We start from the raw sequence: 26,083 nt of genomic DNA, 5'->3' as shown, positions 1-26,083 counted from the left end.
CAGCATTCCAAGAGGCTAAGAGACAGCTGCATCTCTTCTCATGTGATGTTAAACACTGTTGTTTTTTTCCCAGGCTCTGCTCATTATTTCTTCCACCCCATCACCTTTCAGATGAGCACAAATGATTTGCTTAATATTTGCAGAGTTTCTAGCAACCAAAGATAGTGTCCTGACCTCTAACTCCACACTCACTTTCTCAACCTATTTCCCTTCCTTTTCCAGCATATATATCATCAGTCCTATCTGATTAGCATCTACTTTATCAAATACTTTCTAAGTAACATTTTATTTTCCTTACCATGGCCCTGTGTCTCCATGCCCTGACTGTCAGTTGTACTGGCCACCAATAATCCCACAGCTGTACTTTTTAGAAAAGTTCTATGGTGTGATACAACACCATATTTTGTTAATAGCTTTCTGAGTAGACCACTTGCCAGTTATTCCTCATACAGATCAAACAGAAAAACATCTCAGTGCTTTTAATGTATTTTTTTAAATTTGCACTGTGACTGCTTTTTCCTAAGCTCTTTATGTTGTTCTTGTTAGGGATAACTATATGAAATACACATATTTTAGCATATAAGCCACATGCTGAGGGAAAGGTAGAAAGGAATAAGCTCCTCTCTGAGAAAAATAATGGTAATTCTGTTTATGGCCAATAAATTATGTGATGCTAGTGATTAAAACTGAGCATGAAGTAAAGTTGGTGATGAGTGGTACTGTGGTTTCCAAGTCTGTATATTCATTCTAAACAATGAGCACCAAAATAAAACAAGAAAAAAGAATTAAAAAGCTTAGCTGCTATATTTGCTTATCTTTTAATCTTAAAATTTAGCTACATTTGCATTATGGGCAACAGGCAACCAAGACATAGTGCCTGGTTTTACTAATCGGTATCATATAGTAGAGGCATTGCTTTCAGCATCAGTGTAGACTGCATAAAATACACGATATATCTGCCATCATGCTCCATTTTTTTTTTTCCATATCTTTTGAATTTTTTTCTGATTCCCTGTTAAAGCTCTGGGGGACTCAGCTTGACTGGAACTGCTTTTAGACTCAGGGTGATTTATAGTGTTCTCTAGAAGATGTATAATCTACCTGACATTGTAGAGATCTGAAGAGAAATGGATAGCAATATATGTCTTGCAAAGAATTTATTACAGTAGCTGCTGTCCTGCACTACCTTTCTAAAATAAGCTCTTTCTTCTTAAATACTGAAAAAAAAGAAAAAAAAAAGTCAAAACTCTTGAATGCATGACAGAATTAGGCATTGCCAAAATTAACTTGAGAAATACAGGGATTATTAATGGAGAGTCAATTTGATAGTAAGGTGGATTTTCTAATGGTTTAACAGCAAGCCACAAAAACTATGATTCAATCACAACCTTAGTAATGCACAGACAAGATTTGGGGAGAAAAGGAATAATGTTTCACAAACCCTAGAGGAGAGGTGGAGGAGAATAAAGAATAGAATATATATATATATATATTTATCTACAAAAAAATAATAAGGAAATAGGGCCTTCCCATTAGAGGATCACCTGTACCATTTTAAGAGGTGACATAGGTATCACTTATGGCTTTCAAAACTCCTCTCAACTTTTTGTACATGTACCAACATGCTATCATCTATCAATTACAAAGAAAAGAAGCTGTTACTCTCACTGAAAAGATGTTCACTTCCTACAGTCATCACAATTTCTAAAGCTTATCAATTTTGCCACATGGGATTAGTTGAGTTTTCCCATGTAAAGTCAAAAACTGAGCCTTCAATGAAGATGTTCACTTTGCTACTCCGTATCCTGCTGGTATATAATCAGAGAAGATGACAGACATGCAAATATAACAGCCACCAATAGTCAGCTTTAGAGAGCTGTTTCAAAGGAGAGAAATCCTGCTGAGGTCTGGGTTAAAGCTTTTATGGAAGTGATGAGTCTGGATAGGTTCATGAAGGTCTAAACATACAGGGAAGGTGGAACAATAATTTGAAGTTGAGTACTTTTATTAAGGGAAAACAAAGTGTAATACACAGTATTTCAAAGAAACTATTGTAAATTCTGTTGCAAAAGTTCTGATTTTGCACTTTTCAGACAGGAACATTCATCTTGATTGTGTAATATTGCACTTTTAAAAGTACTTATGTGATGAAGCAGATATATTTGCTGTTGGATGAAGAAACATTTTTTAATGCAATATTTTAAAAAATTATTGAATATAGCTTTAATGGACCCATACTGTGTTGCAGAAGGTTTTACTTGTGTTTTGGTAAACATTTTAAGAAGGATGCAGGTTGTCTATTCTTCAGTTTTTGCTCAAGTGATTTATATGAGTGGCAGTTCATAACTGAAAGGCTCAGTTCTGTGCACGGGTTCAATCCTTTGCTATCCTTGTAGAGCTCAAAAGGATTGGAAAATAGCTGTCATATCCCTGCTGAAGCTTCTCATATCACACTGGCTTTTCTGCTTGGACCTTGAATTTTGTTCTGTCGAGGGCAGGCAGTGTATATTGGGCTTTAGGTGTCCTTGTGGTGAAATGACATTTTAGGACACAGCTGCCTGGCATTCCTCCAAGCATTATCAGCCAGAACAGGGAAAGGAGCAGGAGACTACTGGCTAGCTGCAAGCTAGGGCTGGTACTCCTGGTTAATGCCCTGCTCCTGAGAGGCCTCATGGGCAACAGACAGGGAGGGAACTGCCAGCAATATGTATGCATGTAGCATCTTCCTGGGGATGAGGCTCTTGGTGCCTTCCAGTCCCTGAGAGATATCTCCTGTTCCTGCTTTTGGTCCATTTTCTTCCAATGCACTCTGCTCAGTGAGCAGATAAATAATACCAGGAACCACACCTGGAAATGTCAGTAGCCTGAGGCATTTTGTAACTGAGGGATCTGTGGGCGTAATTTCTGACAATGATATTTGTCCAGCACTGTGAGTAGGAAACTTCAGCATGATTGCACCTGAAGGCTGGAGGGGCAATTTATTTTGTGGTGACTTAGAATACATTCTGAGGCTATGCTCTGTAGCTCAGTTTGCCAGTTTACTTTCACTGAAATTCTGTCAGCATTAGGTGTTCATAAACTAGGGAAAAAAAAACTACATGGCTCTCTTCAAATGTGATATATGGGTTTATTTCTTTGAAGTTCTTATTTTCTCACCTTATTCTAGAGCTTGGTAGCCGCCTTTCTCCACTCATCACAGTTTTACAACACAATACAAAAAAGATGTGGAGTAGGCTGCTGCAAGAGGGGTAGCCACTGTGTGTCTCAAACATGGAAGATGTTTTGTGCTGACCTGACACCACAGACTGTACTTTTCAGGTCATTTCAGTGGCATATCTCTGAGGTGTTCTTCTTTTGGCTGTAGTTTGTGCTCTTTTTGAGATATAAGAGTATCTCAAACAGGGATGTTTTGAGGCTCTCAAAACCTGAGCAGCTGTGACAGATCTGGCACATTGCTAGTATCATCAGGGCTTAAAGTTACTTGGTCACAGACCTCAATGAGCTGTCCTAAAAGAAATCCAAAAGCTTTCTTTTAGAGGCAAGAGGTGATGTTACAATTTGGAGTCTATCAGCAGGTCAGTTTTCTTTATTTGCTCCATGAAACTTTAGTGCAGTTAGTACTTCACAAAGGTTGGCAAATAGAACCGATTATCTTGTAAATCCGTATCTCAATTTTCTCTGCAATATAAAACCTTGTTATACTTGTGGGTGTTTTGAGCAAATTTCTTGCTGGAATACTGCTCAAAAATACTAAATGAAATAATCCTCATCAGGTGAAAAACAATCAAAAAGTTATATAAATAGTCTATATAGAACCATTGAGAGGTTTGGGACATTGAATTACTGTCATGCTTAAATACTTCCCAAGGCAGACAACTGTAAAAGACATTCCTCTTTCTGTAAGCACTTGCTCCTGGTAGAAACAAGAGTTATATTGATTTACTGCAATTTATTTTCTCCCTGGATTCTGGTCCTGACACTTTGAGAAGATTAATTGGAATTAATGGCATTTGCACAGCTAATTAAAGTCAGTCTCCTACAGTCAAATCAATTCCTTTAATCAGAGAAGTAACAAAGTCTTGCTCAATTCCTGCAGTCTGCATGTAAATGTTCTTTGCTTGAATAAGCAACTCTGCAGTCATTAGTGGTTGAACACGGACACTGGTTACAATACCTGGTAATTTCTTCAGTGCTTGAAAAGGGCAAATAATATACATATTCATTCTTACAGACAATGCAACAAAATTAGAATTTTTGAAATTTGAAATTAATTGAAGACATAGTTGGCTCTTATCCTTAGTCTATTCTTTAAGAACGTTTCTGAATTCATGGCAGCATCAGAGACTGTACCACAGATTTTCATGCACTGCACTAACACAAGTAAATGGGAACAGATCAAGGAAAGTACTTCCTCTATATAATCTAATGATTACTGAGCTTCATACAATATAGCATGTTAATGAATTAATGTGTGAAAAGGTCTTTCGTAGAGAAACACAAACAGGACTGAGAACAGAACATAACCAACCTGCTGTTAATCAGTATGTTTCTGCTTAAAATTTAAGACACATAAGTTCTAGTGAGAGACAAGGCTTTAGAAGACTATTATTCTTAGACCAATCCATACTGTTAACTTAATGCTTCAGCTGCAATAGACTTTGTTGGCAAACATGGACAGCATTGCTAACTGCAGCGATCTCATGAGATGGTGCAGGATCTTCTCAGCAGGCTGGCAGCTCCAGGAGAAAGAGCTAATAGCATTCATGTTCCGTGTGGCAATGGGCTTATGTTCTACTTTGATTTTTGGTGGTAAATGACACATGACAATGACATCAAGCAGGGACAGAATTATAGATGTTTCTTTAACAAAAAATTCCAAGCAAGTCTTTTTGAGCAGAAGGTGTGTTATTCATACAGTCTCTTGGGAACACTGAACATTGAAAATGGAAATGGGAAACTTCCGCACAATAGTAGAGTAGGGCTTGTGAGCAAAGTAGCCCCATGGGCCCTGAGCTCCAGCAGCCCAGGAGAGACTCATGGTGAAGTAGGCTGTTCCCGTGTGGCCCATGGACACATCTCCATGTGAGGCCACAGAGGATGCTTGGTGCAACAGTAGACGTAGCCTGGAGGAGTTCACCTTCAGGTAGGATAGCAAATACATTTTACTGTGCTGTTTCTTCCCCAAGCTGTAACTTGGCACTATGTAGTGCAGTCCATTTAGTTTGTTCAGAGATGGAAAGAAATCATTGCATTCATAAGATATCAAAAAATTTTATACTTTTTCTTGTTTGGACAGTTTGATACTGAAGTGTTTCCAAAGTTATAATTTAAAAGCCGAATTCTGAGCCATGTGAAAGACAGACTTCCATTACAGAGATAGTTTGGCAAGCTAATATGCTCTGGGATGAATGACTTATTGAAAGCTTCATGACAACTATTTGGTAGTTGTGCACTAAGGAGGTATTTCTCATTCTTCATTTCATCACTGAAAACCCCCTTAACTGATACAGCTGAAATAGCAAATATCTTTCAGATGCCATGGTCCTATCTCAGAAAATCCCAAGAGACTTTTTATTCAGTCCCTTGAAAATGTCGCATTTGAGTTATCTGAATTTGTAGCAAGAATAGATGTTTCCCAGCCAAAATGCTAATTCAGGTACAGCTTTAGTGACAAAGTCTGCTTTTTTGCTAGTACTGTATGAGGATTAGTACATTTGCATTGCTGAATATCCTATTGATAGTGCTTACAACTTTTTCAAATTAGCAACAGACACAAATCTTTAAACATATTGATAAGCAGATGCAGAGCTTGATGTATTACTTTCCTTTCTTTAGCACTTTTAAGGAGCCATCCTTTATACTGTTCAAAGGCAAGAGTTTGGAAATCTTTTCTTCTGATTTAAGTATAAAGACTTTGCAAATACTATGCAGTTTGTTGATAATTAACCTTTTTGGCTATATTTAATCATGTTGGGCAAAACTCTTGATTATAGTTAGTCCACTGGAGACAATGTCAGTTTCACAAATCTACAGGGGAAATCTGTATGCCTTTTTTTTTTTTTTTTTTTTTTGGTGGTTGTATATCGGCCAATTTAAAACTATTTAGTAATAAATCTAATTTAAACCTAATTTTACTACTCCCATATGTTGTAAGGTTTTGTTTTTTTTTTTTCATGCTGGTAAGAAGAACCTTGCTAAGTGGCTCTTCTATCCTCTGAACTGTGTAGCAATTTTCCTTACAATCACCTTTGAATTAACATGAATATGGTATTATATATATTTTTTTAATTTGAAGAATTAAAACATAAGAAAATGCTGACAGACTATATAATTAAAATAATCCAATATTGAGAAATTAAGCCTAGTCTGGATTTCAGTGCTTCTTCTGGCAGGCTTTTTCACACATTTTCTGTTTTTTTTTAGCTAAATTCATGTACCTTCATTGACAATTGCATTGAAGTACAGCAGTTCCTCCATACATTCTTTACATTAGAGCATTCTCTCTGGCTGTTAAGGAGCCTGTTTGCTCCTCACTCTGTGGAATATTTTTCTCACTTCTCTGAAGCTTGCTCTCCCTCATCTGGGTAAATTGACAGTTTAAATCTCCATAAAGTTACTTGGTGATGCTGGATGGTGGAAAAAATATACTAGGCCTGGCTAGCAAGCAAGCTGCTGCTCATGCAGTGGATCCAGTTCCATAGCTTTCAGAAGAAGAGGATATAACAGCACTATGATCTTTGTGTCTTCCTTTCCAGGGATGTGGCTTTGATTTGGTTTGGTTTCATGCTAATGATGCCAAAATCGGGTAACAAACACCTGTCCATTTCTGTGAACTAGGTTTTATTTTTCCCACATGAATCCTTTCCGAAAGTTAATGTGTACATCTTCGTACATCTTTTGTCCCATTGTTACAGTTTTCCTAGCCTTAAATAATATCAGCCAAACTTGCTGAGGGACAATGGAGTGGAACTTGGCCAGAGGACACTGCTAGCAGCCAGGCATACTCTGTGAATCCAAAAATTTAGGAGAAACCATAACTATAGCTGATTTAGCTAAGATGTCCCTCAGTTTTAGGGAGAATCCAAGCATTGATTGGATTGGAGCTCCTGCCTGGCCTTTAGTACATTGTTATCAAAAGCAAGACTCAAAAAAAAACAGAAGGTAAATTTTAAGTTAATGCAGGAAAAGGGAAGTTTCAGACAAGGAAAATAGGTATACAAACAGTGCAAAAATATTTATCTTCATGTTCAGTGGCACATGCAGATAATCTACTGGAAAATTACTGACAAGCACTGAGTTGTTGATAAAGGTGCAAATAATTGTCATTTTGAACTCTTAATGTTATTTGCAGAAATGTCTTGTGCTCAAACATAAATTAAGAATAAATTAATGAGTCCAAAAGGCAGTCCTTCAGAAATAAGAATCTTCTTGTTTTGAAGAGTTTTGCAGACAAGACAATTTTTAGCTCAACCAAAACTGTGGTGAAAATTCAGACATGGAACTAACCCTGACAAAAAAAAAAAAAAAAAAATGCAAACTCTCTGGCATGGGAAACTTTTCTTGAAAGCTGTGGCTCCCATTGAAGTCAACAGCACTTCAGAAGCTTTACTCTAGTGATGGTAAACACATTCTTGACATTGGATTTGTGCAGTTGGCTTTGACGGTCTGTTTATGAATTCAGCAGAAGCAAGCTGCTTTGTCACAGAATCTGAGCAGAAAGCAGCAGCTATCACCCCTTTCATTCTCTTCCCATATTGTGAACTGTTTGATGCAGACATTAAAGAGAAACTACTGATGACAAGAAAAGTACTGAGGTGGGAAAGCTCATACTTGAAATAGGAAATGGAAGTGCACTGTAGATTGTACTTCTGTATGTGCAAGGAACACTTCAAATATCAGAGTGGAAACCCTGTCAGGAGAGGAATTGGCCATGCCTGAAAAGATGTTTAGAAATCACACAGGTGGTGGTCACTGAGGAATATCAGTGCCTTGGAAAATACACAAATTATAAATCAGAAACCACGAGGATGTTTTTTTCCTTCACCTATGCTGAATTTTACAAATCAACACAAACTTAGATGGGTGATGAGTATTTCACAATTCTCTAAACTATGAGGGCTTTAACAGATCAGCTGAGGTTGTTGACAGTGTTGGAAGCCAGATGCTTGACTTTGTAAAAAGAGTTACATAGTGGTCTAGTTTTTGGACTAGTGTTGAATAAAAATTCATGCACATCCAGAACAGTTATACAAGCAAGAAAGTGAGGGAAAGAAAATACATTTAAACACAAATGTTTTATTTCTAGAGAAGTTGGAAAGTCCCAGTATGCTCAATGGGACGTGGTCATTCTTTCTGCTGGATAAGATCCAAGGCTGGCTTCAGTTCACAGGAATACTACTGAAACCAACAGGGAAAATTCAATACATGGAGATACCATGTGTGTTGGAAAGTTGATTCTTGTTGCTGATGCTAAAGAAAAACTTATGGAAAAAAAAACTATGTGTTTCTCTGGAAAAGCAGAAAATCAGAATGCTCCTTGACTGAACATATAATGAAAACACATTGATTATGCTAGCTTGTGAAATCTGAGACAAATTGCCACTGACTTCAGAAAGGCTAGCATGTCTGCCCTCTTGCTCCAATATATAAATGTCAACACCTTTTCCTTCTTTCCTGCACTTTGATTTTAAGAAAAAAAGAGGACAGCTCTCTGCTGTTCAAACCCAAAGCTTATCCCATTAAAACAATGTGATTTCAGGTCTTCAGAAACATATGTTAATGAAATAGATTCACGAACCAGAAGTAAATCCTTTTTTTTTTTTTACTTTTTTTTTTCTTTTTCTCCTTTTTTTTTTTTTTTTTTTTTTTTTTTTTTTTAATATATATATCGGTACAGATAAGAACTCCTTGTTGACATTCACTTTCCTCCAAACTAAGTATCACTAAAAAAACCTTTTCTATTTATCTGTAATTCTAAGGATGACATCAGGCATAACATTTTAATACGAGGCTTCTATCAAACAACAGGTACTTCCAGATGTCATTATAAGGAGTTAATCAGTAGCTTTTACATATTTATTGGTGAGGTGGAAGCTAGCGTGAATTAGCACCAGATATTCTGTTGTAGATGTTACAAATTTTAACTCAGTAATATTTTACCATTATTCCTCTCTCCCATCACAATAGAAGAAAACTATTTTTGTTAATTAAATATGAAATTTTATGAATTGCCTTCATTTGGATAAAGCCTGGAATGGGAGAGTTGAAGAGCAGGAAAAAAAAATTCTATCATCAAAGTTCTCTAGAAAAACTTTATATTAAACTTAAAAACTTTTGTTAGTGCAACATTATGATGCCTATAATCTTTAGACGTATGTTCACAAAGTTATAAAATCTAATTAGCTCACACAGAGGGAGGACTAAAAAGTCACGTAGTTACAGGAATGATCTCCACAAAAACATGTACCACAAAAGCATGTAAATTGGAAGATGAAATTGTGCAGATGGCCAGGACTCACATGGGAAATTAATCTTTTGGAGATGAATCTTCTGGAGATGTTTGCTACATAGATGAGTTTCATTTCAGAGTGCAGAGATCTGCAGTTCAGTACATGAGCAGTGATCAAGCTTCTGTTTGAAAAAGCAAATTTTGTGTACTTATCCGTTATGGCCATTTGGGAACAGAATCAAAGGATGTTGCTATTACAGGCTATCAGTGCCAAAATCACAGGCTCAGCCTTGAAGTCAGACCAGGTTGTTCAAAGCTTTATCCCAAGGTGGATTAAAACCCTCCAAGAAGGGAGCACCACTTCTCTGTACCTAATTCATGCTTTCAGCATATTCTCGTGTTCCCAGTTCCTCTGCACAGTGGCCCTGCACTTCCTTGTATCAACTGTTTCCCCCCTAGTTTGGGATTACCTGCAAACCTGGTGGGTGTATGCCTTGTAACCCCTCCTTTTCACTGATTTGAGTCTCCTGCAGGTGCCATCAGGCAAAACAGAACATACTCAAAACTTTTATCTGTGAGGACTCATTCCATGATCTGTCCATATGATGAAGTGAGTCTAACCAGCTTGTAGTTCTCCAGACCCATCTTCTTCTTCTTCTTCTTCTTCTTCTGTTTTTTTTTTGTTTTTTTTTTTTGAAGATGGTTGCAATATTTGTCTTTCTCCAGTCATCAGGAACCTCACCTGATCACCACAACCTTTCAATTATACCACAGAACAATCTTGTGAAGGCACCATCCAGTTCTTTCAGCACCATCGGTTGCAGCATGTTGGGTCCTACTCCTCTTAAATTAAATCAATCTTGACAACACTGTGCTGTTTTCTGCTCTTCTGTATTACTCCCTAACTTCCCCCTTGCTGCACAATGTGCTGCCATCTGGTTGAGGAAGCCCTCTCTGTGCTTCTGCAGCACTGTAGTGATTTTGGAAGGGCAACAGCGCAGCACATGATAATCTCTATTGCAGAGATGGGATAGCAATGCCAGCTTCAGAGCTTAGATGATAAGACTACTTTGTTATTTTAATCACTTTCAGGATCTTCTGAAGTTTAAATTATTGATGATAATATCACGTCAATTTCTAGTTTATTTACTTTTTGAAAAAAAGTTCTCAAAACAGTAAAAAAATTAATATCTTACATCAAATCTTCTCATTCCATTCTGACTGGAATTAAAGGGTATTAATATATGGCTACTTTCCATATACATATATATTTCAATCATATTTTTCATTCAATATTTCTTCTCTTCAAGTGTTTATATTAAATAAGCAGTAGAATTAGGGTGCATACACTTCCTATTAGACATTACTAAATAAATGTACTTAGGTGATATTTGCATTTACTTCCTTATGTTTTATGCCATGCTATCAGAAAAATCCAATCCAAAACCAATTAGGAAATCAATGTAATTTCAGAATTAATAAATACAGCTTGATTTACTGATTAAAATGTAGAAAGAAAAAGATTTGTATCATGTGGACAGTTAAAAAACATTTAAATTGCAGCATTTATTATTCTGGTCAAATGGCCTTTAAATGTGCAATAAAGAATTTTCTCTGAAATTATTTTGTGAACAATTTTAATTTACTAATGTATTCAGAGATAACTATGGTGAGGGAAAAGAGGCTAACCTGACCAAATAAATTATCCCTTACAATGTATTTACTCGCTTCTAATTAAAAACAATAAAACCTGTTTTATGAATACTTAACTTGAGCAAAGACTGTACCAGTTCATTTATACTTATCACAGAATTACAGAATTACAGAAACACAGAATCATATAATCACTGAACTGTAGGGGGTTGAAACGGACAGTTGGAGATCATCCAGTCCAACCCTCCTTCTAAAGAAGGTTCTGTTCAGCAAGTTTCACAGGAAAGCATCCAAGTGGGTCTTGAATATCTCCAGTGAAAGAGACTTCACAGCCTCTCTGGGCAGCCTATTCCAGTTCTTTGTCACCTTCACAGTAAATACATTTTTCCTCATGTTTGGATGGAACTTCACAGAGTCACAGAATCTTAGAATGGTTTAGGTTGGAAGGGACATCTGAGATCACCTAGTTCCTACCCCCTGCTATAGGACACTTCCCTCTAGACTGGATTGTTCACAGCCCCATCCAGCCTCGCCTTGAATTCTTCCAGGGAGGGGGCAACCACAGCTCCTCTGGGCAACCTGTGTTAGTGTCTCAACACTCTCACAATAAAGATTTTCTTCCTAATATGTACTCTAAATCTATCCTCTTTCAGTTTAAAACAATGTCTCTTCTTCCTGTAGCTACATGCCCTTATTAGAAGTCCCTCCCCAGTTTTCCTGTGTGTCCCCTTCATGTACTGGAAGGCCACTATAATGTCCTCTCAGAGCCTTCTCTTCTCCACGCTGAAGAGCCTCAACTCTCAGCCTGAACTCATATGGGAGATGCTCCAGCCCCCTGATCACCTTTGTGGCCCTCTCCTCGACCTGCTCCAACAACTCAATATCCTTTGTTTGTTGGTGGCTCCATGCTTTGTTACAGTACTCCAGCTGGGACCTCACAAGGGCAGAGTAGAGAGGGACAATCTGTAAATCTGCCGGTCATGTTTCTCTTGATGCAAGCCAGGATATGGTTGGCCTTTTGGACTGCAAGCACGGACTGCGAGGTCATGTTGAATATTTTGTCTGTGAACACCTCCAAATTCTCCACAGGGCTGTTCTCAAGTCATTCTCCTCCCTCCCTCCCTCCCTCCCTCCCTCCCTCCATCCCTCCCTCCCTCCCTCCCTCCCTCCTTCCTTCCTTCCTTCCTTCCTTCCTTCCTTCCTTCCTTCCTTCCTTCCTTCCTTCCTTCCTTCCTTCCTTCCCTCCTTCCTTCCTTCCTTCCTTCCTTCCTTCCTTCCTTCCTTCCTTCCTTCCTTCCTTCCTTCCTTCCTTCCTTCCTTCCTTCCTTCCTTCCTTCCTTCCTTCCTTCCTTCCTCCCTCCCTCCCTCCCTCCCTCCCTCCCTCCCTCCCTCCCTCCCTCCTTCCTTCCTTCCTTCCTTCCTTCCTTCCTTCCTTCCTTCCTTCCTTCCTTCCTTCCTTCCTTCCCTCCTTCCTTCCTTCCTTCCTTCCTTCCTTCCTTCCTTCCTTCCTTCCTTCCTTCCTTCCTTCCTTCCTTCCTTCCTTCCTTCCTTCCCTCCTTCCTTCCCTCCTTCCTTCCCTCCTTCCTTCCCTCCTTCCTTCCTTCCTTCCTTCCTTCCTTCCTTCCTTCCTTCCTTCCTTCCTTCCTTCCTTCCTTCCTTCCTTCCCTCCTTCCTTCCCTCCTTCCTTCCCTCCTTCCTTCCCTCCTTCCTTCCCTCCTTCCTTCCCTCCTTCCTTCCTTCCTTCCTTCCTTCCTTCCTTCCCTCCTTCCTTCCCTCCTTCCTTCCCTCCTTCCTTCCCTCCTTCCTTCCCTCCTTCCTTCCCTCCTTCCTTCCCTCCTTCCTTCCCTCCTTCCTTCCCTCCTTCCTTCCCTCCTTCCCTCCTTCCTTCCCTCCTTCCTTCCTTCCTTCCTTCCTTCCTTCCTTCCTTCCTTCCTTCCTTCCTTCCTTCCTTCCTTCCTTCCTTCCTTCCTTCCTTCCTTCCTTCCTTCCTTCCTTCCTTCCTTCCTTCCTTCCTTTTCCCCTCCCTTCCTTCCTTCTCCCCTCCCTTCCTCCCCGCCTCCCCATTGCCTCCCCATCCTTCCCTCCCATCCTTCCCTCCTTCCCTCCACTGATATGAGAGTTTCTTTATAACTGTTTAAGACTGTGGAAAACTTGCATGCCATTACAGCTGATATGTAGCTGAATTATGGAGTTACTGTGTAGAACAAATAGCTCAATGTCTGTCTTTACTTCTTTTGACATAGCACTGCTTCTAGTACCACTGACTGAATGTCTGTCTCCTTTATGAAATCTAACATTTGTCAGTCCTTTCCTGCTCCAAAAATAATAACAAAAAAATGCTTCTTCAACTTGCATCCAATCTGTTCTGTTTGTAGATAAACCTATCTCACATTAAAACAAGACTTAATTTAGCATAACTTGTCAAACTGAACAATCTTCACTTGATTTTGACCCTCTGTTTCAGTAATGAAATTAAATATTGGCCAGACTAAGGATGCTGACAAAAAAAAAAAAAAAAAAAAAAAAAAAAAAATCAGGCAAAAGCATTAAGAATAGTTATTGAAAAGTTTTTAGGTTTTTTTGTTTCTGTTTGTTTTGTTTTTTTTTTCCCTTTTTCCCATACTTAATTTTCATTGCATTTTTTTTTCCTTTTTATAAACTGTACCAAAGAAAACAGATTATTGGATCACTGCAGTAATTATGTAATTGCTACATGCATTTCTGCTCTCATCAGAAAACATCAGAATGCAAATCTGTGAAGTTCATGATGCAGCAGAGTAGTTTCCATTGCTATTTACATTTCAAGTTGCTATTTAGAGTTCAAATTAATCTGAAATAAGCAGATGAAGAACATCAGTTGTGCTTTTCTTTGACAACTGAAATCTTGGCATTGGTATGAAAGATAGCGTAAATGTTCTTTTGCCAAAGCTGCCAGTGCTGATTAAAGTTTATGCTTAGTGTAGGTCTATTTATTTCTTTCTTCAGTTTTCATACTTCAATTTGGTTATCTCAAGCATATGAATTATACACAAAACCATAATATGTTTCTGATATTTTGTTTCTCTAATATTGGGTATTATGTTTATGTCCACGCCTACAATAAAACAAACAAAAGAAGCTCTCTCCTTCCATGAGCTCCTTGAAAACATGCCTGAAGAATATATATATGTGTTTGCAGAATATTCTATATGTGGGCCAAATATAGTCTCTCCAAATTACTTTTAGCAGGATCTTTAATCCTTTGTAATATTTTCTAAAATGGACAACAGACATAAAAAAATGTTAGGTTTTCACTGTAATATTCCCTGAAAACAGCATCATGTTCCATTTTTCAAGTCTGAGAGAAAGCTTTCCAGGCAAGGCAGTGCAAACATTTCAAAGCAGAGAGCTGACTTCTCAGAATGACTTCTATTAAATTGAAGATAGTGAGCTTCATTCAGTTACCCCTATATTAATCATTATCCCCAGACTTTGATTTATCTGTGAATTTATTTAAGATTCAAGTTCAATGTATTTGTTTTAATCTTTCCACTTTTTTTTTTTTTTTTTTTAGCTTTTCCCCGACTAGTTACAAATTACCAGGATCTTGTATAGATCCCACAGAATTTGGAGCACTGAAGCTCCCACGCTTTTAATAACTCCTTCAGCTAATATACTAATCAATCCTTCAGCTAATATACTAATTCCCTCCAGCTCCATAAAACTTCATCTGTTCTTCTCATTGTATTTTTGAAGACTGTTGAACTGTTCTGAAACACTGAATAATTCAAGTAGTTGAAATGGTTTCTCCAAACAATTTCCAAAGATTAGTTTAAAGGAGAAGTGATTTTCACACCTTCTCATCCCTATGTGAAGCAAAAGCAGAATCCAAGGATAGTGAAAAGTACATCCAGAAGATATGAAGAAGCAAAGCCTTTTCCAAGCCCAAGAAAATGAATCAAATTGTCTTCTCAATGATCTGAGCTTCAGCCATGACATGAGAAAGCTGCAGAATTTATTGGAGAAGAGGAGTTAAGAAAAAAATAAAATCCAATGATAAAACATTTGGAAAACTATGGTCTCTTGTTCTGATTGGATACAAGAAAGTGCTAGGAAAAGACAGGGAATAGGAATGCAGTAAACTCACAAGAGAAGTTACTGTGCAGATTTCATTATAGTGTTGTAAATGCTGCCCTAGAAGGACTCGTTGATGATTGCTCAAGAAAAAGAATGGGTCTTTCTTCCTGGGTGAGAAGTGTTTAATGGCACTGGAATTGTTCAATTAATTAAGAACTCTTTATGACAGGAAGTCTGTTGTTCTTCCTAACATTTCTTGTAATATAGCAAGTTACTGATTTTTGTTCACATTCAGAAATTAAGATCTCATTTATACCTAGAGAATAATAAATGACATCCGGATAGCACTCCCTTCATTTTATATAATGGACTATACCCTTACCTCACTTTGCTATAAACCTGCAGTAGTTTCATCAAATTAATGGATTTTCTTCTATACTTACACAACAATTAATGCAATCCTGCCAGAAAATAGGCCAGAGGCCAACCATGAAAATGTTCATATAGCTTTTCTAGTTACAAGGAAATTGTGAAGTGGATGCTTTTGGAGAAAAGTGATTCTGATTTCTCCTCTGGCAATACAGGGAATAAGTTTATTCATATCCTATTTTTCAGTTTTGACTCAAAACCAATGAACTCTCATTAAAACTCCCCAGCTTGAAAGAAATAAATACGATTTTTCTATACAATAAGTGAGCTCAAGCATAGTGAAAGAAATTATTCTTCTGCCTTCGTGATTGAGCCACCTTGATGCTGGCTGCTGTAGGAGATACATTTGATGGCAGTATCACTGATTTGGCTGCCAGAACTGAAGATGCCAGGATTGGTGAAATATGTTTGGTTGGATGCAAAGACTTGGACAAGGCTAGAGTTCCAGTCTGTCTTGCTCCCCAGGACTGTGGGAATAAGATCCAAAATAGGTCATCATCGATCTTGGATAACCCTTCAGCACTGGGAAAAAGACTCATTCCTGTTCTGAACTCTGTGGCTTTGATACAAAAAATGGCAATATTGCAATTAGGCAGTGAAGAGCAAATCCTCAGAGTTGGAACAATTTTTTCTGTAACTTTTTTGATTTTAGATGAGTGACTTTTTCAGAGTCCTTAAAAAGCTGTTGCTGAAACTGATAATTATGATTCCTTAGGAGAAATGTAGCTTCCTATTAACATGCTTGACAATTATGCTGAGTGCTCATGAGATTGTTAGAGGTAGCATCTCCATACAAAGAAAGATGGACAAATACCAAAACTGAAGTAATATCCATTCACTCTTATATGAAATTTCAGGAAGAATACTCCTGCTGGCTTTTTGAAAATATGGCAGACTAGTCAGGCTATATATACTAATTGACATACTTAAAGATCTTGCCATCACTTGTACTTCATTTTGTGAATTAATTTTAATTTTTTTTTTTTAATTAATTTTAAATTTTTTTCTTATTCTGGTAGTTATTAAAATACTCTCCTGGAGCCAAATTGAGCCTGGAATTACTATAGATCCATTTTTATTTTCCTCGAGACATGGATTTTAATTTTGAATATGCAGAGATATCGTCTGTATTATATTATCAAGTGCAGGAAGCTGAGCTCTTCTTACTAACAATCTTGAATGCAAACAGAACTCAAAAAAAAAAAAAAAAAGAAAATGCAGTTGCACTCTTCATTTCTTCATTCCCATCTTCAAAACAATCCAGCAAATAAAGCTTACAGGTGATCCAATCAGTGCAGGAAGGAAAAATGTTAAGGGTGACCTAGATATACTGTGAAATACTGTAAAAAAAAGGCCTTTTGCTGTGACTTTTTGGTTTTATTTTATGTACATCAGCGAAAAGGCTGAGGTATGACTGCTCAAGTAAACTACAGTTCTGCACATTATGCTTCTTGAGACTCTGACAACATAAAATTATCATATTTAATTCAGATAGTTTAAACATCAACACTGGGATCACAGTAAAAGGAAAGCTACTGTGCTATAATACTACAGGATGAGCAAACTAGTTATCTGCCCCATCTCAGGTAGATTTAAACTAAACTCTTGAAATACGTATTGTTCATAATGTGCATAATTAGTGTAATTAATATTGAAATTGATTTAAATCCTTTGCTATGCTTTGTGCTTAATGATATTTTTATAGCAGATAAAGGTTATCTAACTCATGTTCTGAAGAAAATTTTGTCTCTATCTCACATTTTCTATAGTATTATGTAAGAATCTTTGCCTTATTCACCTGTTTTCCTCTGGAAGGATTATAGAAATAAATTGTGCTCTGTATTCTAATGTATGAAATTAATTTTTCTTGTTACCATTTTGGCAGGGCCTTACTGATCCTGCTCAGACTCCTTTCCCACTACTGAGATCAGGAGTCCAATGTCAGACCAGCCTTGTCCCACTGAAGCCTCTTCATTTTCACCACAGTCTACTTGCACTGCAGACCCCCTGAGTCCCAACTCTCACCCATGAACCAGCAATCCATTTTTCTCCTCAGGGTTTGCTGCTCTGATTTGTTTGGCTCTTCCTGTTTCCATGAAAGAGGAGAAATCTATCCATCCTTCTTCCTCCTCTGGGGCTGATGGTTCCTGCCCCAAATTGCTCAAGTCTTTATGCTGTCTCCTTCAACTGCTGGGTGATCTGGATCCACCCTGCACTTCTACTATCCCACTGCTGTGACAGAGCACAGGTTTTGTCCTTGGTGGATTTGGAAAGTGATAGTCATCAGCAAAATGCCTATAGAGACTGTTCCGTCTTCAATGTGGCCTAATATAGAAGAAAAAGAAACAAAACCAGCTTAAGAACAGAAAGGAAAGCTAATGGATTATACTAATAGGGAGATGTCCTTCATATATGTGCAAACAGAAATATCCAAATGTTTCCAGACGGTTTGCAAGGTCATCCCTAGAAAGGCATGTGTCTTAACAGTGGCAGGCAGTTCAGTTAGTACCAGTGGGATGAGGAGAGAATTGGAAAAGTGAAAGTGCAAGAACTCATGGATTATTTACTAGGTAAAGCAAAGGCTATGAAAATCAAGGAATTCATTCACTATGTCCTGTCAACAGACAGCGACTTCCACGAAAGCAGGGCCCATCATGCAGAATTGTTTCTTTGAAAAATACACTATCAGATGTCCCCCTCCTTCCTCCCTCTTTCCTACAGATTTTACTGCTGAGTTTTACAACATATGATATAGAATATCTCTTTGGTTACTTTAGGTCAGATACCAGCTATGTTGATAAGCTCCTGTTTCCTCACTGGTGGAGGACTTTATAACTCAACTGGAGCTAGGCCAGCTATGACCACGCTGTTCCTTCAAAGTTGCTTTCCTGAGTCTTCAGACAGTGCTGCATTACCTCATAGGTCTGGTGTCCTGCTATTGATCTGGCCTGAGCTGAGAGTAAGGCTTTTACATCTACACTTTACACTTGCATTTTACATGAGGAAAATCTCAAGTCTGAGGGCAGATTTCTATATTGTGCCATCCCTCACTGTGTTCTGAGATCAGTACTTGTGTCTATTTCAAGCTGTTTTTATAAATGCTTTTGGGTTAGCCTCTGTATAGTCTACCAGGGATTACTGGTGACCCCAACATGATCTGCCTATCGAGGGTTAACCACCCGGCGTGCCCGTGAAGCGGAGAAGAGCCTGTGAGGTGGCGGCAGGTCGCGTGTGTAACCATGGAACAGGTGATTAAGGTACTTTTGCAGTTTTGTAAAGACCACTGCGGTAAAAATACTCCTTCGCGGAAGGAGATCGCCGCGGTGCTGTCGCTTTTAGAAAAAGGGGGGGAGTTGGACTCTTCCCAACAAGTGTTAGATTCATGCAGGTAGGATTCACTCACCTTGGCACTATGCCAGCGTGCCATGAACAACCAGAAAGCCGCGGAACTTAAGACGTGGGGTTTGATACTTGGAGCCCTTAAGGCGGCTAAGGGGGAGGGTAAGCTTAGGGCGGAAAAGGAGGGGGGAGGGGCCTCGGAGAGCGGGTCTTTGGAATCTTGCAGGTCCAACGAACAAAGGACGGCGAGCAAGATGGCGAACGGGGGCGGAGACATGAAGAAAGGGGAACCGCCAGATCTGCCATGTGACCCAACGGCTCCGCCTCCGCCCTACCCTAGGCGGCCGTTATATCCTTCTTTGGAAAAGTTAGCTCAGACAGAACCTCCCACAGAGGGAAGCGCGAAAGGCAGGAGTCAGGTTATGGACTGGGTTAAGATTAAAGAGGAAGTAGAAGAGAGGGGTCTTACGAAACTGGTTGCGCTTCTGGTCGTGGTATCGGAGGAGGGAGGACCGATTTGGCTTCTGTTGGACCCGAAAGGGGTAGCGAGGGTGATCAAGGCGATAGAAAAGAAAGGGTTGAAATCCCCCCTGACAATAAACGCCCTTGAAACTCTTACTGCGCAAGGACCCCTGTTACCATACGACGTTGAGAATCTAAAGCGCATGGTGTTGAAACCAGTACAGTACACGCTGTGGAAGGAGGAGTGGCAACCGCGGCTTCGGCAGATGTTAGTGACAGCGCAGAATGATCCGGGGAACCCAATAAATGCGTCCAACATTCAGAGATTAATGGGTAGCGCACCAGGTATGCTAACTGCCCGGGCTCAGGTTACCCAACTGAGACCCGGGGAGTTGATAGCTACATCTGACGCCGCTTTAGAGGCGTTTAGGAGGCTCGCAAGGAATGCAGAGCCCTCTACCCCATGGACAGAGGTTACGCAGGGCCCCACGGAGTCATTCCAGGATTTTGCAGATAGATTAATTAAAGCAGACCTTACTTAATAAAGGTCAGACCTTACCAGAGCGGTCCATGGTCCTGTTATCTTGGACTGCTTGTATCAGAAATCAAGCGGGGATATACGAGCCTTGCTGAGAGCGGCCTCAGAAAAGTTTCATACCCCTGGTGAGGTCATCAAATATGTACTGGACAAGCAGAAATCACGCTCATCTGTGGCAGGTGAGGTTGCCGCTGCGGTGCCAGGAGTGCTGGTGGCACACGCAGAGGTTGGCCGCCAGATTGGAGATCGACCACTAGGACCGTGTTTTAGGTGCGGTCAGCTGGGTCATATCAGGGCCCAATGCAGGAGCAACACAGGGGGAAGTGCGGTATGTCAGCTGTGTGGAAGGAAAGGTCACACAGCGCCACAGTGCAGAGCTCGCAGGCCTCAACATCAGGGAAACACGGGGGGGAGGCAATTTGTGACCCAGGACCCCTTTTCTCGTCCGCGTCTGGAACGAGCCGTTGATCTGAGTTTGCCGATGGCAGCCTTGTCTTTAAGTTGCGGAGAACGCCCTTTAGTGAGGGTTATCATCTCACACACCGATCTCCCGCCTGACTTCCAGGGCCCATGTTCCATATTTGTTACTGCACTCGTTGACTCTGGCGCAGACGTGACGGTCATAGCGGAATCTGACTGGCCATCTACTTGGCCTAAGGGGGCCTCCCAGACGATCATGGGAGTCGGGGGCGCAACGCCCTCGCAAAGATCCTCTAATCAGGTGGAGATCATTGTGATTAATAGGGATGGCTCTCTGGAGAGGCCAGCACTGATTACTCCATTGGTGGCGTGCGTCTCGGGAACCCTCCTGGGACGGGACTTCCTGCGGAGTGTAGAGGCTCGTATAACAAATTTATAGTGGGGGCCACGGTCTGCCAGTTGTCAGCGCGATATGCCATCCCATTGTGCTGGAAGCAGGACGTTCGCCCTGTATGGGTGGACCAGTGGCCCTTACCGGAGAATAAACTTGATACTTTGCAGGCATTAGTAGCACGGGAGCTTCACTTAGGCCATATAGAACCTTCACTTAGTAGATGGAATACCCCAATGTTCGTTATTGAGAAACGGTCAGGATCCTTTCATCTGTTGCACGATTTGCGTGCTGTTAATGCTCAGCTCATACCCTTTGGCGTGGTACAGCAGGGGGCGCCCGTGCTATCCGCGGTACCAAAGGGGTGGAAGATTGTTGCTATTGATTTGAAGGATTGCTTTTTCTCTATACCTTTGGCTGAGGAGGACAGGGAAGCTTTTGCTTTTACAGTCCCTGTTCGCAATAATCAAGGACCAGCTCAGCGATACCAATGGCGAGTACTCCCGCAAGGTATGGCATGCTCCCCTACCATCTGCCAGATAGTGGTAGATAGAGTTCTGAGCCCACTCCGACAGACCCAAGGGGAATATGTCCTATTACATTACATGGACGATCTACTACTAGCAGCTCCAACCCTTACGGGACTCCAAGCATTGGAGACTTGTGTGGTAGCACTTCTAACTTCAGCTGGCTTTACTACCTCTATCGAAAAGATCCAGAGGGGATCGGATGTACAGTTCTTAGGCTATAAGTTTAATGGGGAGACAGTCCGTCCAGCGGGGATAGATATTATGCCTCGGATTCGTACACTATGGGATGTTCAGAAAGTTGTAGGAGCCCTTCAGTGGGTGCGAGGGGTGCTGGGAATTCCTCCTCGCTTGATGCAACCCTTTTATGATCAGCTTAAAGGCTCGGACCCCCGGGAGGTCCGCACTGTTACGCGAGAAATGTCGGAAGCATGGAATGAGATAGTCGACTCCTGTCTCTATGCGGCTCTATCTCAACATGACCCAGCGAAAGCTGTAGAGGTAGCAGTTTGCAAATGTGAAAGTGGGGCGACAGGCATATTAGGACATGACCTTGGAGCAAAGCCACAGCCATTGTGGTGGCATTATTCTGTTCAACCCACGCGTGCCTTTTCTCCCTGGCTAGAAGTGCTGGCTAGGCTCATTCGAAAGTGTCGCCTCACAGCCGTCCAAGCTCTTGGCAGAGAGCCCTCTGTTTTTTACCTCCCTAGACCTTTCCGCGACACATTGCCGCTTCCAGATCCTATCCTACTAGCGCTAGAAGGATCCACTGCCTCCATAACCTTTACAGATTCTTTGCCCATCTTCGAGTTGGCAAAGCCAACTGTCACTGCGATGCAGAGTCCAGGACTCGCCCGTGGAGGGCGTCAACCCACGAGGGTTGGGGTCATTACAGATATGGCAGACAGATTTTACCTGGGAAGAGCGCCTTTCACCCCAACGGTGGCTCACGGTCACTATTGATACGGCCTCCACAGCATTAATTGCTACGCAACACGCAAAAGCAAATTCCACTTCTGCTCAAGCTCATTGGGCCGCTGCAGTTGCAGTTCTGGGCCTTCCCGCTCAGATCAAAACGGACAATGGTTCATGTTTCACCTCGTGGTCCACTAAGGAATGGTTAGATAGATGGGGCATTCAGCACGTTACAGGTATTCCTGGGAATTCGCAGGGCCAGGCCATCATTGCCTTTTCGTACCTGCCTAATAGGTATCCCGCAATATACGTTAGAAGCCTTTGCGGGATACACCACGAACCATTCCAGTTGCTGTAATGACGGCGATCTAGCAAACCAAACGGCATGTTTGATAAAGTCTCTGAATGTGTCTCTTCCATGGGATCCACAGGAATTAGATATCTTGGGGTCGCAAAAGGTACGAAACGGATCACATAATGGCACGTGTACCTGTATTGCCTTAGGGTCATTTTGCTGGTCGGAAGGTGGTAATCACACTATCTGTGCCGGTGGGATGGAAGAACAGATGCAGGGTTTACTTGGGTGAGCCGGGACAGACCCGCAGCTGGGGCCGCGTAATGATACCTCTTGGACTGTAGTTAGCCCTACAAACACGGAAGCTTTCTCTATCCAGTCGGGATATTGCGGTTATACTAGAGTAGAAACAAGGGATATAAGCGGATACGGGGCTCGCGTTACCTGCTTGTCAAGGGGGAGTAACTGCTCAGGCACTGGGGGTACCACAGGGGGATGGCAGCATTATAATTGTACGGCAATTTGGGACGTTTATGGGTATGGGTTCTCTTCTGGAGAGGGTGCCAACGAGGTGCTATGGAATAACAAAACGGCCAAGGCGTTGCCCCCTGGAATCTTCTTGATTTGTGGAGATAGAGCCTAGCAGGGCATCCGGCACAATGCCTTAGGGGGACCCTGTTACCTAGGGGAGCTGACGTTACTGTCTCCGAATTTCACGACATGGATGCAATACGGTCCGAACATGACAAGCCATCGTGTTAAACGGTCGAGCCCTGTTCCGGAGAGCTGTGATGGCGAGGTAGAGTTGTGGAGTGCCACAGCACGGATATTCGCATCGTTTTTCGCCCTTGGGGTTGCCGCAGCACAGAGCTTGGCTCAGATTGAACGCCTAGCATGTTGGTCGGTTAAGCAGGCGAATTTAACGATAGTATTACTGAATGCGATGTTAGAGGACACGAACAGCATTTGACATGCGGTGCTGCAAAATAGAGCGGCCATCGATTTCTTGCTCCTGGCACAGGGGCATGGGTGTGAGGACCTAGAAGGAATGTGTTGCTTCAATCTTAGCGACCACAGTGTATCCATCCATAAAGCGCTGAAAGCCCTGCCAGACCACTCAAATAAGATCCAAGTGGAAGACGATCCCATCGGGGACTGGCTTAAAGGCGTGTTTGGCAGCTTTGGAGGGTGGGTTGCGAAGATTATTAGGGTAGTTGCGCTAGTATTGCTTGTAATAATTTGTATTGCGGCCATTTTGCCATGCATAATCATGTGCTCCCAGAATTGCCTCTCAAGAATTATGTGGCAAGTTATGGATCAGCGGATACAGTATCACAAGGCGAAGGATCAGCTATGAAGTTTGCGTTCGCGCTGTGACGGGTTAGTAGCTTTTGAGCATAGGGAGGGGGAGATGTAGTAGGCGTGGCGAGGAAACGGGATGTGACGGGGTCAGGCTCCCTATGCTCCGCGTTTGCCAAGTGATGCCCTATGATAGGACAGCAAGCATGCAAGGGGTGTAGACAAAGCAGGACAAGAATGTATGTATTTAAGTGCCTGTACATTCCAATAAACGCCATTTTGCTTCACCTATTCTGGGGGTCTGTGCAAGCATTTGGCCCCGACCTGGTCAGGGTCGGTCTCGCTGGGTCGTGGCGCCCTCGGTTGGCAGAGGACGAACAACACAAAGAAGCAGATTACACAGCGTGTCAGTCCACAAAGGAGATGGCATCTTTCTGAAAACCTTCCTACAAACCTATAATTTATGCTAACGTAGGTCCTTCTAACTCCAGAGATGGTTCTCTCAGTTACTCTGTCAGTTACTTTCAGGCCTTTTGGCTGAAATTGAGTATATTATCTGTTCCTCTCAGTTTAATATCTGATACATTCTCAATGAAAAGATTGAATGAAATATATTATCTCTGTTGTGATTTCGCACTGGTAAGTAAATCAGCTTTGTCATGACACTTTCTCATTCCTCTCCCTGAACAGAATAAAGGGAGAAAGTAGGATGAAAAATAAGCTTTCTGGTTGAGCCAAGCACAGGGAGGTAGCTCACTTATTACCATCATGGTGAAACAGACTCAGCTCAGAGAGACTAACATAAATACTGATAGGAGACTAGACCAATGAGAACCAAAAGCAAAGCTTCCACGCACCACATCAGGCTAATCAGGGCCTCATACAGCCTAGCATTGGGCACCTCCACAGATGGAGCATCCACAGCCCCATCCTGGTCACATGTATCACCAACCTTTAAGTAAAAAGCTTCCTTGTAATATCTAATCTAAATCTCTCCTCTATTAGTTTTAGACCATCCCTCTTGTCCCATCACTATCAGATCATGTAAAAACTCAGTCTCTCTCCTGTTTATAAGCTTTTAACTTTTATTCCTTTTTAGTACTGCAAGGCCATAAAGAGATTGCAGTGGAGTCTTATCCAAGCTAAACAAGCCCAGCTCCCTCAGCCTTTCATCAAAGGAGAGGTTTTCCTAACTGCTGATCATCTTCGTGGCCCTCCTCTAGACCCACTCTAACAGCTCCACATACTTCTTGGTCATGGGGGTCTCAGGCCTGGACACTGTACTTCAGAAGGGCAAAATCTCCTCCCTGTCCCTGCTGTCCACTCCTCTTTTGATGCAGCTCAGGATACCACTGGCCTTCTGGGCTGCAAGAGCAAGCTGTTGACTTCAGTAAAGTCTACCAGAATCCATGTATCTTTCTCCACACTCATTGCTCTCAATGAGTTCTCCAGAATGTAAACATATCTGGAGTATGTGTGTATGTGCATTCCAAAAGAAGCATGTTTTGTATAGACTTATGATGAACACATCTTGATTGACTGTCCTATTTCTTTCCTTTCAATGAACTGATTCAATCATGGATTCCTTTTATTTTTAAAGCCTGGATGAAAGTCCACATTGTCTTCACCACCTTGATGAAGGAAATATTTTAAGTATGCTTTGCAGTCACATCATGATTTTCTCCTCCACTTTTAAAGCCCTGTGATATCATCTGCAATGAAAATGGCATTTATCCTGGGGATTGTGACATTGCCTTCTTTCTCTCCTTTCTCAAAAGCTGTTAACATTCTTTGTGTTCTCTATCTTTTAAGCATATGTGTCAACTTGACAGCTGTCTTGTGCTCTTAATCTAATAATTTTTTACTGATCTAAGCTTGTGTTAAGTTTTAATGGTCTCTTCTGTGCTCATATCTTCCTTAGTATCTAATTATGTAAACCAGTAGGAATGGTTGGGACCCTGCCCTCTGCTACTGTTTCAGTGCTTCATTTCTAAGCGTTTGTGTTAGCCACATGACAAAGGTCTCATTTTATGCCAGCAACAGAGGAGGCCTCTCCTGTAGAACTAAAAATCCACCTGAGAAAGGAGAATAATTTACCCATCTACCAGTGTGCTTATAAGACAGTAGCCACTCTGGCACCCATGCTGAGAATTAAAAGAACCAGAAAAATGAAATTGTGAAATTTTAATACAAAATTTCAAAGAGACATTGGTACTTTGTTGCATAAATTATTCTTGCAGTAAGAATTTGTGGCATTTCTTAGTATGTCTGTTCTAAATATTTGAGGGGTAATTCAAAGTATTCTTCTTAA

The 26,083-nt window shown here is 41.0% G+C and overlaps 1 non-coding gene and 1 pseudogene across 1 annotated transcript; both read left to right on the top strand.

Moving 5' to 3' along the window:
- Positions 1-18,735: 18,735 nt before the first annotated feature.
- LOC116233539 (uncharacterized) lies at positions 18,736-23,962 on the top strand (annotated as a pseudogene).
- A 327-nt stretch (positions 23,963-24,289) lies between these two features.
- Positions 24,290-24,481, top strand: LOC116233541 (U2 spliceosomal RNA). Its single transcript, XR_016462335.1, has one exon. It is a non-coding gene; the product is annotated as a U2 spliceosomal RNA (small nuclear RNA).
- Positions 24,482-26,083: the final 1,602 nt, after the last annotated feature.

This window comes from Phasianus colchicus, chromosome Z (genome assembly GCF_987193195.1).
Source record: "Phasianus colchicus chromosome Z, bPhaCol1.hap1.1, whole genome shotgun sequence".
NCBI classification, from domain to species: Eukaryota; Metazoa; Chordata; class Aves; order Galliformes; family Phasianidae; genus Phasianus; species Phasianus colchicus.
The sequence above is the reverse complement of the archived record's forward strand: the minus strand, read 5'-3'. Positions and strand labels throughout refer to the sequence as shown.